Source organism: Mesocricetus auratus, unplaced genomic scaffold (assembly GCF_017639785.1).
Source record: "Mesocricetus auratus isolate SY011 unplaced genomic scaffold, BCM_Maur_2.0 Super-Scaffold_100003, whole genome shotgun sequence".
In the NCBI taxonomy this organism is placed as follows: Eukaryota; Metazoa; Chordata; class Mammalia; order Rodentia; family Cricetidae; genus Mesocricetus; species Mesocricetus auratus.
Window position 1 is genome coordinate 71,603,850 of NW_024429188.1, and position 18,609 is coordinate 71,622,458.

Genomic DNA, 18,609 nt, shown 5'->3' on the forward strand with positions numbered 1-18,609 from the left:
TTACCATATTTACAGTACAGATATGTATTACCTCCTTGACATTTGGCCTTAATCCAATAAGAAAGTAATTGGTTACCCCCCATGACATTCATGCCACTATTGTACTAATTGGTATACCTTGGCACACCAGTAATGATTTTATTTCATAGGTTTCACAGTTGTGTAAGAATGTTGATGACTTTCCTGCTTTTGTAGACTGCATAGTACCATCTAGCACTATGAACACTAGCCAGAAGGGCGGAAGCTTCCCAGTCACTATAAATTTGATCTCTCCATGTCCTATGACCAAATTGTGTGGTGTCTTAAGCAATAGGGTATTAGCATCAATTTTGTTATGGGCAACTAAGAGCAATGGCAATAGTCTATATTGATTGCTGTGGGAGTTTCTTAGATAGCCCTTTCCAACAACTTGAAGGATGTATTCCATACCCCATACTGCTTTTTATTTGGCAATCTATGGCTTCTTGTAAGAGCATTATTCCCTATGGAGGCTAACTCCATTAAGACTCTTTTTTATGAAACATGTGTGTTTGTGCATATGACATTTATAAATATATTTACATCTTTTAACATGTGTATATGCTATTTTTCCAGTGCTATTTACTGCACAAATGGATTTTGCCACTTTTATTGTGCAAAAATATATCATGCTGTGGATACAGTTCAGGGAAGGAAAAACCTTGCCTAGGATACATAAAACTCTATGCTCCATCTCCAGTACCACAGAACAATAGCTATTCTTGTTCTCTATGCAAGGAGAAAGCTCTTACTTCCAGTAGAGAAAATACACAAAATTCTATAAGATACTATATCAAAGACAATATGGTATTAAAGAAATGCTTCGGTGTGTAAAAGTGCTTCCTGCACACACATGGACACTGGAGTTCAAATTTCCCAAGTAAATGCCAGGCATGGCCATATATATCTTGATCCCCAGAGCTGTAAGGAAAGGAGAGTCAGAATAGTTGCTGAGGTTTGCTGGTCACCATAGCTTCAGATTCAGGGAGAGACCCTGTTTCAAATGAACAGGCAGAGACTGATAATATTCAGCATCCTCCCCTGGCATGCACACACACACACACGTATCATGCACACAAAGTAATCAATAATGATTGATGATGATGATAACAAGGTATTGATTCAATGACATTTCTGTCTGGACTCAAAAGTAGCCACCACAAGACCATTCGTCAAGAAAGTTAGAAAGGATAGAGTGAGAAAAAGAAACAGTATAGTAACATAAAATACGCATCATTGTCAAAATTCCCAAGCACTGAGAAGTTAGTAACCTCCTGATATCTCTCTCTTTTACATACTGATAATCAGTTCTTCTCTGCACAAAATCCTTTTAGCAAATACTTCTGGGAGCAGTTATGAGATGAATTATTGTTTAAACCTCCTGAAGATCTATATCCCCATTTTCCTAAGTCCACCATAGCACTAACTGAAAAAGAACAAAACCTGACCAGAGAAGAGAGCCTATACCCTCAAAAGAGTTGTAAAGCATCATTAGTCTTATTGACAAGTGCACAGGAAGCATGTATAGAAGTATGTTCTAAGGGTGTTGTCCAACTTGGATAATAAGGATTGGTAAGGGTAAATTCATTGACATTCACAATTTGGAATTGAATGTTCTGGGTAATCAAAACCTCTACTCAATGATAGCCTGCAATTACTGAAGTCAATACATCTGAGCTTCTGAGCTTCTCTGCCATCCTATGGAGTGAGTTCAGAGGTACAGGGAGACAGATATAATGGAGTTGGTGTATATACAAACTATTTAGCTACCACCCTAATAATTCTTTCTGGGAACACACAAAGGATACATTCACTAAAGCATTTAAAAAGAGCATCAATATCCTACTTCTTCCATGTAATTTCTGAGAAAATTAGTCTGAAATCACTTGGTAGAAGAAAAAAAGGAGCGGTATCTGGAGGGCAGGGTATTACAGTGATCAAGACATGACAGAGGATAATGGAGCTTGAGCCGGATGTGGAAGGTACCTATTTGAGTGTGGAACAGGACGGCCCAGTGTGGCATAATAAAACCCAAATAGATAAAGGAGGGAGCCCATGCAGAGAGTTGATCTATAATGGGCTACTGGAACTGAAGTAGTATTAAATTAAGTATGCACAATAGAGAACAGTTCTGATGGGGACTCACAATCAAGGCTGAGGGACAAGGATCTCCTAAAAGAGGGGTAATTTAGCACTTAATATTAGAGTCCAAAGATGATAGAAAAGCATCTATGAGCAGAAAATGGGGTTTCCAGATGGAATAAGTAAGGAGGGTATCCATCCACAATATGTACCCTAAGAACAGAATGTCAGGTCTAAAGCAAAGTTAGGGTCATCCCCATGCTGGAGCACAACTTAGAGTATAAACTTAGAGATATACAACATGAGAAAGGAATTCACATAAAATTGGCCCAACATAAAATGTCAGAGCCCAAGTAGAATTAGAAGGGTTAGCAGACTCATACTAAGTATCAGATTCTGAGCAAGGTAAAGGGTGCATCCACGAAGGAAAAGAGTAACACGGAGCAAGGTGTCAGAGACCAATCAGAGCAGAGAAAACTTAAATGGAGGGTGAAAAAATGGAAACAATGAATGTCAACATCTGAGGAGAATAAGAAAAGTGCCACTGAAGGGGAAGGACTTTCTGTTGTGAGCTGTGATAAGCCCAATTGTATGAAAATGGCTTTCCCTCATCTTGAGACAGAATGCTTGTACCCTAGCACAATGAGGATGTCTTGATGTGGGAGGTCTTTTTGTATGCTGTAAATATATGATTCTCTTATTGGTTGATGGATAAATACTGATTGTCCAGTAGCCAGGCAGGAAGTATAGGTAGGACAACCAGACTAGGAGAATTCTGGAAAGAGGAAGGAAGAGAGGAGCCGCCAGTGGAACACCATGTAGCAATCAGGAAGACAGGATGCCAGGCATTCTTTGATAAGATAAGGCCATGCAGAGCTACATGGAATAATAGTTATTGACTAGTAATTAAGAGACAGCTAGCCAATAAGAAACCTGAGACATTAGGCAAACAGTTTATAGTTAATATAAGCCTCCGTGTACTTATTTGGGGCTAAACAGCTGTGGGACCAGGTGAAATAGAAACTCTGTCAACAAATGGCTCCTGATGAACTTGCCAAGGAATAGGATGGTCCTTCAAGGTTTTGCTTCATCAAAAAGTCTTCCAGACACACTGTGGCCTATGGGCTGAAGATGGATGCCACAATGTTACAGAGGAACTTTGGGTGACTGTCCAGGCAGCAAGATGTCTCTGTCAATTCTAGAGTTTATATATTATCCTTCTGGGGTCTTTGATGGAGTTGAAGACAGATAGTTATGGTTTTTCTTAATGATAAAATGTAAGTTACACATAAAACTTTAGACTCACAAAGATAGGATAGAAGACAGAGTATTTTCTTTAAATTTTGCCAAAAATTAATAGACTATTGTTAACTACAGTTCTTGTTTGATAACTGTGTTGTTATGTATAGCTTTACTATGATAAAATGAAAACCTTTTTATTTAGACAGAAAAGCAGAGATGATAGGGATTTCTTTCTGTATGCTGTGAATGTATGTTTATCTTACTGGTTGGTGAATAAATGCTGATTGGTCAGTAGCCAAGCAGGAAGTATAGGTGGCGCTACCAGACTAGGAATGCTGGGAAGAGAAACATAGAGAAAGAGTCAAGGGAGATGCCATGTAGCCACTGAAGGAGTAGCATACCAGAGCATCACCGGTAAACCACAGCCTCGTGGCAATACATAGTTTAATAGAAATGGGGTAATAATTAAAAACTAGCCAATAAGAAGCCTGAGCCATTGGCCAAACACTTTATAATTATATAAGCCTCAGTGTGTTTATTTGGGATTGAAGGGCAGTGGGACTACGCAGAACAGAAACTTCCTTCTACAAGGTCTTCGGAGAAAGACTCTAGTATGTTTCAGAGTCCACATAAGAAGGGACAGTCAGGCATTTGAAGAGTCTGAGCAAGGAAAGATTAGGACATCTCTCCATGGGGATAGGCTGGCATGAGTATCAGAAACAATGTGTAGAAGGATAACCACATAGTGGAGGTGTTGGAGAAATAAGAAATAAGCAGCATCAGAGACTGAGTGGGACTGAATGAGGTTCTCCACAAAGCATAGCCTAGAATAGGGGTATCTTTAAGAATGCCCATGTGTCTGGGTGGTCTGCCATTATGAGTCAAAATGTAAGTAGATTAGAAATATTTCAATAGGTAAAGGGGTGATGGATGATATGCTGATTCATTATATACAAGAAGATTAATGAGATGAATAATGTTAACTGAAATTTGGACTCAGCCTGGTCCACAGAGTGAGTTCCAGGACAGCCAGGGCTGTTACACAAAGAAATCCTGCCTCAAAAAAGAAAAAAAAGAAAGGAAAAGAGAAGGAAGGAAGGAAGGAAACGACATGAACTATCAGTGACAGATAAGGGAGCTAGCTATCAAGAAGATAAGGAGAAAAGCAGAATCTTGTGGCATTAGGTTAGAATCGCATGGATGAATTAACGAGAATTTACGTTTTTCAATGTAGCATACATAAATATAAATGTGTTTTATGTAAAGATATGCATTTTGATAGAAATTAATCTCATTCTCGTGTGTGTGTGTGTGTGTGTGTGTGTGTGTGTGTGTGTGTGTGTGTGTGTGTGTGTGGTCCCAACTCTGTCTTATTAAAAATGCCTTTCTGATAACAACAATCACTATTAGCACCTAGCACCTACATTTTGATTGCTAAATGTCATTCTCTGCCAAAAGAAACCAGAGATCCTTGGACAAATACCTAGTTACAGGAAAACAATCACAGTGCATTGTATATGAGTATGAATGGTATTGCCAACATTTAAAATTATTTTTTTAGAATTTTTATTTTTTCTTTGAAAATGTCATACATGAACATAATGTATCTTGATCATATCCACTCCTCATTACCCCATCCAATTCCCTTCAGGACTATCAGTCACAGCTCCCTTCCAACTTCATGACCGCTCCTTAAAGTTCTTTCTTTAAATTATTTTTTAATTTTTTTGAGAATGTCACACACAAATATTGCAGTTACATAGTTTCTTCCCCTCCAACTAATGCCCCCGTCACACTCCTTAAATTCACTCGTTCTTCCACCTACTGAACCCATTTAGCATTACTCCTGTGCACACGCATTTGGGGCTGAACAGTTAGGATTAGATAACCTACCATGGGCTTTCCTGGAGAAAACATTTTCCCTTCTCTTATCAGCCATTGATGGATCTTTTGATACTTCCCCTGTCCACATTGACACATTGGCCTATACAGCCATTTTGAAAGACTTGTCTAAGGCAGTAATATCTTTGAGATTCCATGGGTGCAATTTACCTGTCATATTCATACAGAACTATCTCACCGCAGGTATCCTGGCCCTCCAGTTCTTTGACTCTTTCTGCCCCATCTTCTATGATTTTCCCTATGTTATCATTTCCCCCAGCATCCATCTATTGCCAACATTACTTCAGTTGGGATTGGAACCTCAGGAGTCCCTTTCCCCTCCATGCTAGAATTCTTTAATATTTAGTTTTTTAGCTTTAATATTATAACTCTTTCATATCATGCTGAACTATACTTTCTATATCGATTTATTAGTTGATAGACAATCGTGCTGTTTTTAGCTGATCTGATACGGTCATGGATTCTCCTCCAATATCTGTGACGTCGTTAACACTGAGTGGTTAGTTAGGTTTCCAGAACCAGGCATTATTTCCCTCTTAATAGGTGGGTCTTAAGTCCAATTAGAGAGCTGTTGGTTACCACCAAGGTATGCAGGCCACTAAATGTATCCTTGCGGTTTATAGATGCCATAGCTGGGTAAGACTATTGGTTGCCTCCCTCCTTTGGAAGATTGCATGGTGCCTTCTGATACTATGAAAGTCCTCAGGGCTTTAAGGTAAGTTCCAGCTCAGAGGTCTCTGTATCCTGTTTCTGAAGTATATATTATCTTCAGCAATAGGAACTCACCATCCACATCTGAGGGAAGCGACCAAGGGCAGCAGCAATAGGCTGCATGTTCTAGGAGTCTCTTGGAGAGCCCTGGTGAACAACTCAAAAGAAGGCTTCTCTTGTTTGGTAATGGGGGAGGGGGTGTTCTTAGATGGTCTTTGTCAGCATAAATTTTAAAAATTCATTAAAACAATATTATGTGTATTCATACAAGGAATTGTGTGTACTATAGGGATTTTAAGGTAACTAGTTAATAGTATGGTTCCATTTTTCCCAGATAGCTTTATTGTTATTTTATCTTCCTCGCTCATTCTTCTGTATTAGTTAGTTTTCTCTATTGCTGTAATAAAATGCTGACTAAACCAACTTGGGATGAAGGGGGTTTATTTCATCTTACAACTTACAATCCTTCACTGAGGGACGTCAAGGAAGGAAGGGAAGGCAGGAGTCCAGTTTCAGAAACTGAAGCAAAGGCCATGGAGGACTACTGCTTGGTGACTTGCTCTCCTTGTCCTGCTCGGCTTGCCTTCTTACACAATGCAGAACACTTCCCAGGGGTGGCACCATCCATAATAGCCTAAACCCTCCCACAAAAATTAGCAGTCAAGAAAGTGTCCGCAGAAAATGATATAATCACATTTTAATTTAAAAGTTGGGGTACAGAACTAAATAGAGAATTCTCAACAGAGGAGGCTAAAATGGCCAAGAGACACTTAAGAAAGTGCTCAACATCCTTAGCCATCAGGGAAATGCAAATCAAAACAACTTTGAGATACCATCTTACTCCTATAAGAATGGCTAAAATCAAAAACACCGAAGACAATTTATGCTGGAGAGGATGTTGAAAAAGAGAAACACTCCTCCACTGCTGGTGGGAGTGCCAATTCGTACACCCACTATGGATATCAGTATGGAGATTCCTCAGGAAAATGGGAATCAATCTACCACAAGACCCAGCAATTCCCCTCTTAGGCATATATCCAAAAGATGCAAATTCATACAACAAGGATATCTGCTCCACTATGTTCATAGCAGCATTATTTGTAATAGCCAGAACCTGGAAGCAACCTAGATGCCCCTCAACTGAAGAGTGGATAGAGAAAATGTGGTACATTTACACAATGGAGTACTACTCAGCAGAAAAAGAAATGGAATCTTGAAATTCGCAGGTAAATGGATAGCACTAGAAGAAACCATCCTGAGTGAGGTAACCCAGTCACAAAAAGACAAAGATGGTATGCACTCACTCATATATATCGATTTTAGACATGGATCAGGATAGTGCCAGTCTTCACTTCCACTGACAGAGAGTCTGGGAAACAGGAAAGAACCTAAGAGATATGCATGGTACCCAACAGAAGAGGAATGAGGCAAGATCTTCTGAACAGATTGGAAACATGGTGAGGGGTGGGGGGCAAGTGGGAGCTGGGAAGAAGAGAGGGGGAGAAGAGGAAGAGAGAGTAGGTCATGGGGGAACAGGAAGGTTGAGTGGGGGGTAGAATAGGGGGAAGAGGGAGTCATAGGTTAGAAGACAGATCTGGCGCCAGTGAGACCTCTAGTGATCTAAAGGGATGACACTAACTGGCAAACTAAGCAATAGTGGAAAGACCACCTTAAATGCCCATTCCTGATAATGAACTTGACGTCTACCCTATATGCCATCCTAGAACCTTCATCCAGTGACTGATGGAAGCAGAGGCAAACACCCACAGCTAAACACTGAACTTAACCCATGGAACCCAGTGACAGAGAGAGAGGGAGTGATGAGCAAATTGGCAAAGAATGGGCTGGCAAAACCAGCAGAGACAGCTGATCTGAACAAGGGGGAGCTCTTGGACCCCAGACCAACAGCTGGAAGGACAGCATGGGACTGATCCAGACCTTCTGAATGTGAGAGTCAGTGAGGAGGCCAGGGCAACCTATGGGGCCCTGGGCAGTAGATTAGTGTCTATCCCTGGCATACAAACGGACTTTGTGTGTCCATAACACAAAGAGGGATGCTCTCTCAGCCTGGACTCTTAGGGGAGTGCCTGGAGTCTGCCCTGAGTGAAATGACAAACTCTAGATATCCCCTATGTGGGAGGAAGTGGGGATAGGGTGGGAGGCTGGGGGGAATGGTGGGGGGATGTGGGAGGCGGGGAGGGAGCGGGAACTGGGATTGACATGTGAAGCAAGCTATTCAAAATTAAAGTAATAAAAAAGAAATGAAGAAACATAAAGACACAAAAATTTGTTCAACTAAAAAAAATAAAACATTATATATACATATCCATAGGCCAATCTGATAGAAGCAGTTCCCTAATTGATGTTCTCTCTTTCCAGGTTACTCAAGCTTGTGTCACATTGGCAAATATTAACCAGCACACACATTAATGTGTACAACTGTCTTGTGTCAGCTAAAAAAGAATAATTAAGTTAAACATTAAAATTATATTTAAAATAAAAGAACAGGAAAAGAAAATCTATCTGGACCAGAAGTCGGATGCAGTGATGGGGTAGTTGCAAGTCAGATGGTGCATTACACCAACAAAGTGAGTCAGAAAATAAACAACAATTTGATATGTGTGGAATGTAATATGACTGGCTGCTGCTTCACCCTCCACATAGTCTGCACATTTTTCTTGTGGTTCACCCTAATAAGCAATATACAATATACAATATAAGAATGTAACTCATTTGGTAGAGTGTTTGCCTAAATATCTTATTAAGATATGTATGTAAAAGAGAATAGGCAAAGCTAGGGAGATTATCAGATTGAAGTGGGAACTCGTACAATGGCATGCTACATGTCTGGAAATGCTTTATAAAACGAGATTGAGACTCACATGTGTATCATCTACATAGTCACACTTCTTACTGAGATCTTTGAATGTTGAAGGTAGCATTTGTTACATTTGATTATGCTGTGTGTTCATCAATATAATGAAATACATGATATGATCACGTTATAAAGACAAAAGATTTACTTTGTCTTACAGTTTTATTTATTCCAATCCATGATCAATTGACTTCACTGCTTAGTCCTGTGGTGAAGCAACAAATCACAACAGAAACACAGAGGAGAACGAACTAAGGAAAAGAGAGGTAAGAGAAAGAAGGTTCCACAAGCCTCCTTCAAGGGCAGATTCCCCTACTCCCAGTGGATCAAGGACCTCCCACTAGTCCCCAAGTCTTAAAGGCACCACCACCTCCCAATAGCACTGCCCTGGGAGTAAAGCCTTTAACATGTGTGACTTAAAGACCAGTATCTAAATTCTATTTTGACCTATTTAATGATTTACTTCTGAAGGAAACCCACAGTGAAAACAATAGCTTTGTCCCAGGTTTCAGTTTAACAAACTGCTGTGCCACTTGAATCTTGTGACTCAGAAGATCCAGTGCCACTCAAAACCAGGCCAAGGACTAACAGGTAAACAGTACAGATCACTGGTAAGTCCTAACAGAAAAATAGAAACTCACTGTGAAGATTACTGTGGCCTATGAGGAAGATTATACTTTCATCTGTTGACAACCGTTCTTCATTTGAAAATGGCAACTGGAAGAGTTTGAACACCTAATCATCAGACACAAAATGACTAAACAGCCCATGTTTGCCGTTAATGAGCTGAATGATACCTGATCCATCAAGACATAAAATTGACCGCACAAAGCAAGATTTAGAAGATTAAAGTAATGGTGTCTGATGAAAATACGTTTAAAACAACTTCCTGGAAGTTATTTTAGTAGAAAATAAGAAATAATGAATGCTTAAAAAACTCCTATTAAAACCCAGAGCAGCAAGTATTGAGGCTGATTTAACCAGAACCCATTCCTTCCCTCCCCATTCCTCAGATGGGTTTGAGGAAAGCTCCATTGGAAGGTAGTGGGGCCAAGAGGAGAGTGGATTTCACTTCCAAGCTTAAAATCAAGGTTACCACATCTTATTAGGAAAATTCAGGTCACCAGCTTTTTCCATGCCCTCGTGATAAAAGAAACAAAATAACTAGTGAATGCTACTAAAAAGTTGCAGTTCCCTGCTTTACATCTACTGCCAGCTCCCAGGACAAAGGCGCTATACCAGTCAGACCAAGTGTTTAGAGATCAACATTGCCTTCCTCTTGGTCATTTGAAAACCAACAGTTTATGGTAGAGATTGGGAAGCTTCTAGATATATCCAGTAGTGAGAGAAAAATCTCAGAGATCTCTTTTTTTTTCAGGAAAAAGGGCAGTTTGTAAGAACACAACCCTAAAGTTCTCCTGTAAGAATTAACATTATTTGAAACCTTTTTTGTGGGTAAATTCAGTCCTGAGGGCACTCTCAGAAACAATGGATATATTTGTAGGAAGCTAAAATATCTATGAGAGCAACAAGCTGAATTGTAGGCCAGCTAATTTCCAACAGAGAACCAGGGAAATATAAAGCCAAGCTAAGACCCTCCTGGCATCAAACCAAACCTCCAATAGGAAGCTCAAAATTATCCCTGTAAGATGCTCAGATTTAATTGGATTCAGCTGTGAAACAATTTAAACCACAGGGTATTCTCTAAAACAATAGAACAATTAGCCAGCAATTAGAGGAGCCTAACATCTGGGTGGGATAGCAAGCAAGGTAGACAATTCAACAGACAGATGAAAAAGAAAGACCAAAGACAGCCCTATTGAAGACAGTCATTCCATAGAGACAGTGAGCATGCTTGAAGCTAATTGTTAACGCCAACAAAGGCATCGTACAATGGAGAAAAGTAGTCTACTAACATTGTCTAGCCAAGTGACTACATACATAAATAAGAAATCAACAAAACGAGCCACGCATATGGAGGAGAAATCAGTATCTGTGCTTACTACAGTACCTTACATAAAAATGTGACTCCCCAAAGTCCTACCAGCTGCCTACAGGGATCCTCCAGCTGCTACCAATGCCAAAAGCCCCGCGTGAGGAACCCCAACCACTTGCCAGAGACCCTCCAGCTGCTATGGTGTGGGAAGAAAGACACAGATAGGTAACTCAGGCCTCCTTCTCCCAGCCTTTCTTGGAGTCCCTAGAGCCTTCTGTCAAATCGCCTCTTTTCCTTTGTGGTCTGGACTCCAAAGCTTCACCCTGTGCTCCTCCAGGATCCTTGCTCCTTCCTTTATACCCATCTCTTCTGGGAATCTCCCAGAGTCCCAGATGCTGGCCTATGGTGCCCTGTACCTCTTCTCCCAGCCGGTCTCTGAAAGGGATTCGCTAAGGCCCCACCTACTGATTGTCCAGAACCCTCCTGCTGCCCACAAGGCAGAGGCAGAAAATCTGTAAACCCTTGCTTGCATCTCCTCCTCCCAGCCTCTTTTTACTCAAGAATCCCCAAATCCCCCACCCCTACCTGTCCTGGACTGCTTTTCTCTTGGTCCCTCTCCTCTTGTCAATGCCCCTCCCCCACACAAAGCTCTGCTGGCTTCTTGTCAGGAACCCTGCAGCTGCCCCACATGGCCTAGAAACCAGTCCACAAAACCAGGGGAAACTTGCTCCAGGCGTTGCAGTGTCCAGACAGAACTGATAAGTAGAAAAGACATGATGTAGAGTCTATAGCTCTCAACAAACCAGATCCATTGAGGAAAACGACATTTCAGCCATAGAATGAGTTAGTTCACTTGTGAATATTATGCAAGAATCCACTGAAATGAGGTAGGCGACTTCACACAAAAGGAAGAAGAGGGGGAAAGCTAACAAACTAACTCCAGATGTGCAATCCCAACATAGAAACAAAAGCAGCAAGAAAAACCAGGACATGTCTCCTCTAAAAATTAGTAATTTCATAATAATATCCACTAATGAAAATGACCTGGGAGAACTTCCAGATGAAGAATGATTATAATTATGTGTTCAAACGACTCAAAGAAGACATGAATATACTCCAAGAGAGCAAACACAATGACATGAATGAAGTAAGGAAGCCAGTCCAAGACAAGAAAATTGAATTCAGCAAAAAGATAGAATTGCTGAAGAAAAGCCAAATTGAAATGAAGCTGGAAATGAAAACCTCAATAAGCCAAATAAACACCTCGATGGAAAAACCTCACCAATAAAATGGATCATGTGGAAACAGTGTCCAAACTGAAGACAAAACAGAGAAAATGGATCACTCAGTAAAAGTCAATAAGAAATGTACATATATATGTATACATGGAGCATGGGGAGTTCGACGTCATTATGAAAAGATATACCCTCTGAATTATTTGCATAGAAGGAAAAGAACATAATAGCAAAGTCATAGAGGATATTTTTCAGGAAAATCATGAAGGAAAATTACCCAAACCTAGAGAAAGACATGCCCATCTAGATATGAGTCCTACAGAACACCAAATAGACAAGACCAGAAGAAAATTCCTCCATGACATATCATAATCAAAACATTAAAGTGTAGAATAATTGGCACAAAAATAGTCAGAGAGACCAATGGAAACTAATTGAACACCCCGACGTTAACCCACACACTTATGAATATCTGATCTTTGACAAAGAAGCTAAAATTATACAATGGAAAAAAGAAAGCATCTTCAACAAATGGTGCTGGCATAACTGGAGGCTGACATGTAGGAAACTGCAGATAAATCTGTCTTTCGCCATGAACAAAAATAAAATCAAAATGGATCAAAGACCTCAACATAAATCCAGCCACACTGAACCCCTTAGAAGAGAAAGTGGGAGGCACCCTTGAAGGAATTGGTACAGGAGACCGTTTCCTGAACGTAACTCCAGTAGCACAGACACTAATATCGACAATTAATACATGGGACCGCTTGAAACTGAGAAGCTTCTGTAAGGTAAAGGACACAGTCAGCAAGACAAAAAGGCAGACCACAGAATGAGAAAAGATATTCACTAACCCCACATCTGACAGAGAACTGATCTCCAAAATTTACAAAGAATTCAAGAAGCAAGTGTCCAAAACACCAAAGGATCCAATCAAAAGGTGGGATATAGAACTAAATAGAGAATTCTCAGTAGAAGAGTCTAAAATGGCAGAGAGACACTTAAGAAAGTGCTCAACATCCCTAGTCATCAGGGAAATGCAAATTAAAACAACTCTGAGATACCATCTCACTCCTGTCAGAATGGCTAAAATCAAAAACTCCAATGACAGTTTATGCTGGATAGGATATAGAGAAAGGGGAACACTCCTCCATACTTGTATGAGTGCAAACTCATACTACAACTTTGGAAATCAGTATGGAGAATCCTCAGGAAGATGGGAATCAGTCTACCACAATACCCAGCAATTCCACTCTTAGGCATATACCCAAAAGATGCCCATTCATACAACAAAGGATGTCTATTCCACTATGTTCATAGCAGCATTATTTGTAATAGCCAGAACCTGGAAGCAACCTAGATGCCCCTCCACTGAAGAGTGGATAGAGAAAATGTGGTACATTTACACAATGGAATACGATTCAGCAGGAAAAATCAATAGACTCTTGAAATTTGCAGGCAAATGGATGACACTAGAAGAAACCATCCTGAGTGAGGTAACCCAGTCACAAAAAGACAAACATGGTATGTACTCACTCATTTATGGATTTTAGACATGAATCAGGGGAGTGCCAGAATACAATCCCATTGCCAGAGAGTCTGAGAAACATAACCTTCATCCAGCAACTGACGAAAGCAGAGGCAGATTCCCACAGACAAACACTGAACTGAACTACTGGAATCCAGTGTCAGAAAGGGAGAACTGATGGGCAAAGGAATTAAGACTGGGCTGGTTTAACCCCCAGAAACAGTTGACTTGAGCAAGGGGTAACTCTTGGTCCACAGATTGATGGCTATGTGGAAAGCATGGGACTGATCCAGACCCCCTAAATGTGGGTGTCAGTGAGGAGGTCTAGGTAATCTATGGGGCCTTGGGTAGTATTTATCCATGGCATACAAATAGACTTTGAATACCCATCCCACAATGAGGGATGCTCTCTCAGCCTGGACTCTTGGGAAAGGGCCTAGACCCTACCCTGGATAACATGACAGACTCTGGAGATCGACTTTGGAGGGCCCCACTCTCCCTGGGATTGGAGTGGAAATTGGGTGGAGGACTGGGAGGTCTGGTGGGGAGGGATGGGAGGAGGGGAGGGAGAGGGAACTAGGATTGACATGTGAAACAAACTTGCTTCTAACTTAAATTTTAAAAAAGGAAGAGAAAAAACACTAAAATATGTAGAATAACAACAAATTATTGAAAACAGGTCATAAATTTGAAAGGGAGCAAGGAAAGATATATGGGAGAGTTTATCAGGAGGAAAGGGAAGGGGGAAATGATGCAATTATATTATAATCCCCCAAAATAAAGGAAATATTTTTAAAGTACCCAAAGCAGCTGCGACACTTGGCTAGGACTCAGATTAGTGCATCTCTCAGCCCTCATCAGAGAAGTTGTTTCTTGCAAGAGATGGTAATAAGCGCAGGGACACACAAGTGGGCAATGTGCAAAGAGTACAAGACTTTGCAGCACTCGGTCCTAAAGAGGACTGCCTTTATGAAACCCTTTCCTTTCAAATCTCAGAGATCTACATGGAAGAGGAGGCAAAAAACTTGAAGAGCCAAAGGTGATAGATGACTCCAAGGAAACAGTATATTCCAGACACACCAGGGCCGAAGCACATATGAAACTCACAGGAACTATGACAGCATGCACAAGACCTGCATGACTTCAAACTAGAAAAAATATCAGCATGGAGAAGGGAAAGTGAATACCAGGTACCACCCCGTACCAAGAAAATATAATTTATACCTACTAAAGAAGAGATAATTGATTGTCGCTCATAGAGTTAGCCCAGGAGTAGTGGGCTAACAGAAAATAGACTTTTATGTGACTTTTTGTAATTTTTTTGTTTGTTTTGTTTTGAGGCTTTTTGTTTTTTAGTTTTACTTTTTTGTCTTCTTTAAGAGAGAGAAAAGGAAAAGAAGTTGAGTGGGTAGGAAGGTGGAGAGGATATGGGAGAACTTGGGGATGTAAAATATGATCAAATATATTGTATGAAAGGTAGGTGTTTAATTTTTTAAAAGGCACAGGAAATTGCAGGAGAGAAAAGACAAGTCATTTATAAAGCAAGTCTGTCTGGGGAGAAGTGCCTAATTTTTTTGCAGAAGTATTTAAAGCCAGAAGGGCCTGGATAGATGTATTCCAAGTTATGAAAGTCCACAACTGTGAACCCAGACTATTATACCCAGCAAAGACATCCATTAAAATTAAAGGAGATCTTTCCATTTTCTAGTATCTTCTTTAATTTCTTTCTTTAAAGACTCAAAGTTCTTTCTATACAGGTCTTCCACTTGCTTGGTTAGTGTTACCCCAAGATATTTTATGTTGTTTGGGCTAATGTAAACTGGGATGTTTCTATAATATCTTTCTCAGCCCTTTTATTGTCTGTATATAATAGGGCTACTGATTTTTTTAGTTAATCTTGTATCCTGCCACTCTGCTGAAGGTGTTTATCAGCTGTAGGAGTTCCCTGTAGAGTTTTTTTTGGTCACTTATGCAAACTATCATAACATCTGCAAATAGTGAAAGTTTGACTTCATCCTTTCCAGTTTGTATCCCCTTGATCTCCTTTTGTTGTCTTATTGCTCTAGCTAGAACTTCAAGTACAATATTGAACAGATATGGAGAGAGTGGACAGCCTTGTCTTGTTCCTAATTTTAGAAGAATTGTGTCGAGTTTGTCTCCATTTAGTTTGAGGTTGGCTGTTGGTTTACTGTATATTGCTTTTATTATGTTCAGGTATGTTCCTATTATCCCTGATCTCTGCAGGACCTTTATCATGAAGGGGTGTTGGATTTTGTCAAATCCTTTTTAGCATCAAGCGAGACGATTATGTGGTTTTTCTTTTGCAATTTGTTTATATGGTGGATTACATTGATAGATTTTTCGTATGTTAAACCATCCCTGTATCCCTGGGATGAAGCCTACTTGATCATGGTGGATGATTTCTCTGATGTGTTCTTGGATTTGATTTGCTAGTATTTTGTTGATTATTTTTGCATCAATGTTCATGAGGGATATTGGTCTGTGGTTCTCTTTCATAGTTGTGTCTATGTGTGAGTTGGGTACCAAGGTAATTGTAGACTCGTAAGAAAGTAGAACAATCTCCCATGCTCTTGGATAGGTAGGATCAACATGGTAAAAATGGCAATCTTGCCAAAAGCAATCTACAGATTCAATGCAATCTCCATTTAAAAATACCAGCACATTCTTAACAGACTTTGAAAGAACAATAATCAACGTTATATGGAAAAACAAAAGACCCAAGATAGTCAAAGCAACCCTATACAATAAAGGAACTTCCAGAGGCATCTTCATTTCTGACTTCAAGCTCTGTTGTAGAGCTATAGTCCTGAAAACAACTTGGTATTGGCACAAAAATAGACATGTAGACCAACAGAATCGAACTGAAAACCCTGATATTAACCCACACACCTATGAACACCTGATTTTTGACAAAGAAGCTAAAATTATATAATGGAAAAAAGAAAGCATCTTCAACAAATGGTGCTGGCATAATTGGAGGCTGACATGTAGAAGACTGCAGATAGATTCATATCTCTCACCATGCACAAAACTTAGTTCCAAATGTATCAAAGATACCAACATAAATCCAGCCACACTGAACCTCTTAGAAGCGAAAGTTGGAAGTACCCTTGAACGAATCAGTACAGGAGACGGCTAATTGAACAAAACTCCAGTAGCACAGACACTGAGATTGACAATTAATAAATGGGATTTCCTGAAACTGGGAAGCTTCTGTAAGGCAAAGGACACAGTCAACAAGACAAAATGGCAGCCCATAGATTGGGAAAAGATATTCACCAACCCCACATCTGACAGAGGGTTGATCTCCAAAATTTACAAAGAACTCAAGAAGCAAGTCTCCAAAACACCAAATAATTCAATTAAAAAGTGGAATTCAGAGCTAAATAGAGAATTCTCAATAGAGGAGTCTAAAATGTCCAATAGACACTTAAGAAATTGCTCAATATCCTTAGCCATCGGGGAAATGCAAATCAAAACAACTCTGAGATACCATCTTACTCCTATAAGAATGGCTAAAATCAAAAACACCAATGGCAGTTTATGCTGGAGAAGATGTGGGAAAAGGAGAACACTCCTTCACTGCTGGTGGGAGTCCCAACTCGTACAGCCACTTTGGAAATCAGTATGGAGATTCCTCAGGAAAATGGGAATAAGTCTACCACAATACCCAGCAATTCTACTCTTAGGCATATACCCAAAAGATGCCCATTCATACAACAAGGACATGTGTTCCACTATGCTCATAGCAGCATTATTTGTAATAGCCAGAACCTGGAAGCAACCTAGATGCCCCTCAACTGAAGAGTGGCTAGAGAATATGTGGTACATTTACACAATTGAGTACTACTCAGAGGAAAAAAAACAATCTTGAAATTCGCAGGCAAAATGGATGAAGCTAGAAGAAGCCATTCTGAATGAGGTAACCCAGTCACAAAAAGATAAACATGATATGTACTCACTCATATATGAATTTTATATATCTAGCAGGGGATTGCCAGCCTACAATCCACACTGCCAGAGAGGTTGGCAAACAGGGAGAACCCTAAGAGGGACATACATGGTACCCCAGAGCAGGGAAATGGGATGGGATCTCCTGAGTGGATTGGGAGCATGGCGGAGGGGAGAGGGAGTTGGGAGAAGGAGAGGGGAAGAAGAGGAGGAGAAAAGAGGAAATGGGGGAGCAAGAAACTTGAGTCAGGGGAAGAATAGAGGAGAGCAGGATGAGAGATACCATAATAGAGGGAGTCATTATAGGTTTGAGGAGAGATTTGGCACTAGGGAGATTTCCAGAGATCTACAAGGATAACACCAACTGGCAATCTAAGCAATAGTGGAGAGGCCACCTTAAATTCCCCTCCCCGATAATGAGGTTGATAACGCCTTATATGCCATCCTAGAGCCTTCATCCAGTGGCTGATGGAAGTGTAGGAAGAAAAATCTACAGCTAAACACTGAACTGAACTCCTGGAACCTGGTGACAGAGAGGCAGGACTGAACTCCTGGAACCTGGTGACAGAGAGGCAGGAGTGCAAAGATGTCAGGACCCTGCTGGTTTAACCCAGAGAAACTGCTGACCTGAACAAGGGGGAACTCATGGACCCCAGGCTGATGGCTGAGAGGCCAACATGGGGCTGATTCAGACCCCAGTAGGTGGATGTCAGTGAGGAGGCCTCGGCAACCTATGGGGCCTCTGGTAGTGGATCAGTATTAATCCCTGGCATCTGAATGTCCTTTGGGAGCCCATTCCACATTGAGGGATGTGCTCTGGTCCTGGACATACAAGTGAGGGCCTGGGTCCTGCCTGGGATGATATGACAGACTTTAGGAATCCCCCATGGAGTGCCTCACCCTCCCTGGGGAGCCAAGGGAAGATGGGATGGTGGGGGCTGGTGGAAGGCTGGGAAGGAGGGAAGGGAGAGGGAGATGGCATTGACATATGAAGCAGGATTGTTTCAAATCATAAAAAAACTAAAGGAGAAAGAGAAAAGTTTTTTTCATGATAAAAACAAAATGTATGATCACTCAGCTAGCTTTACATAAACTGGAAGGAAAACTT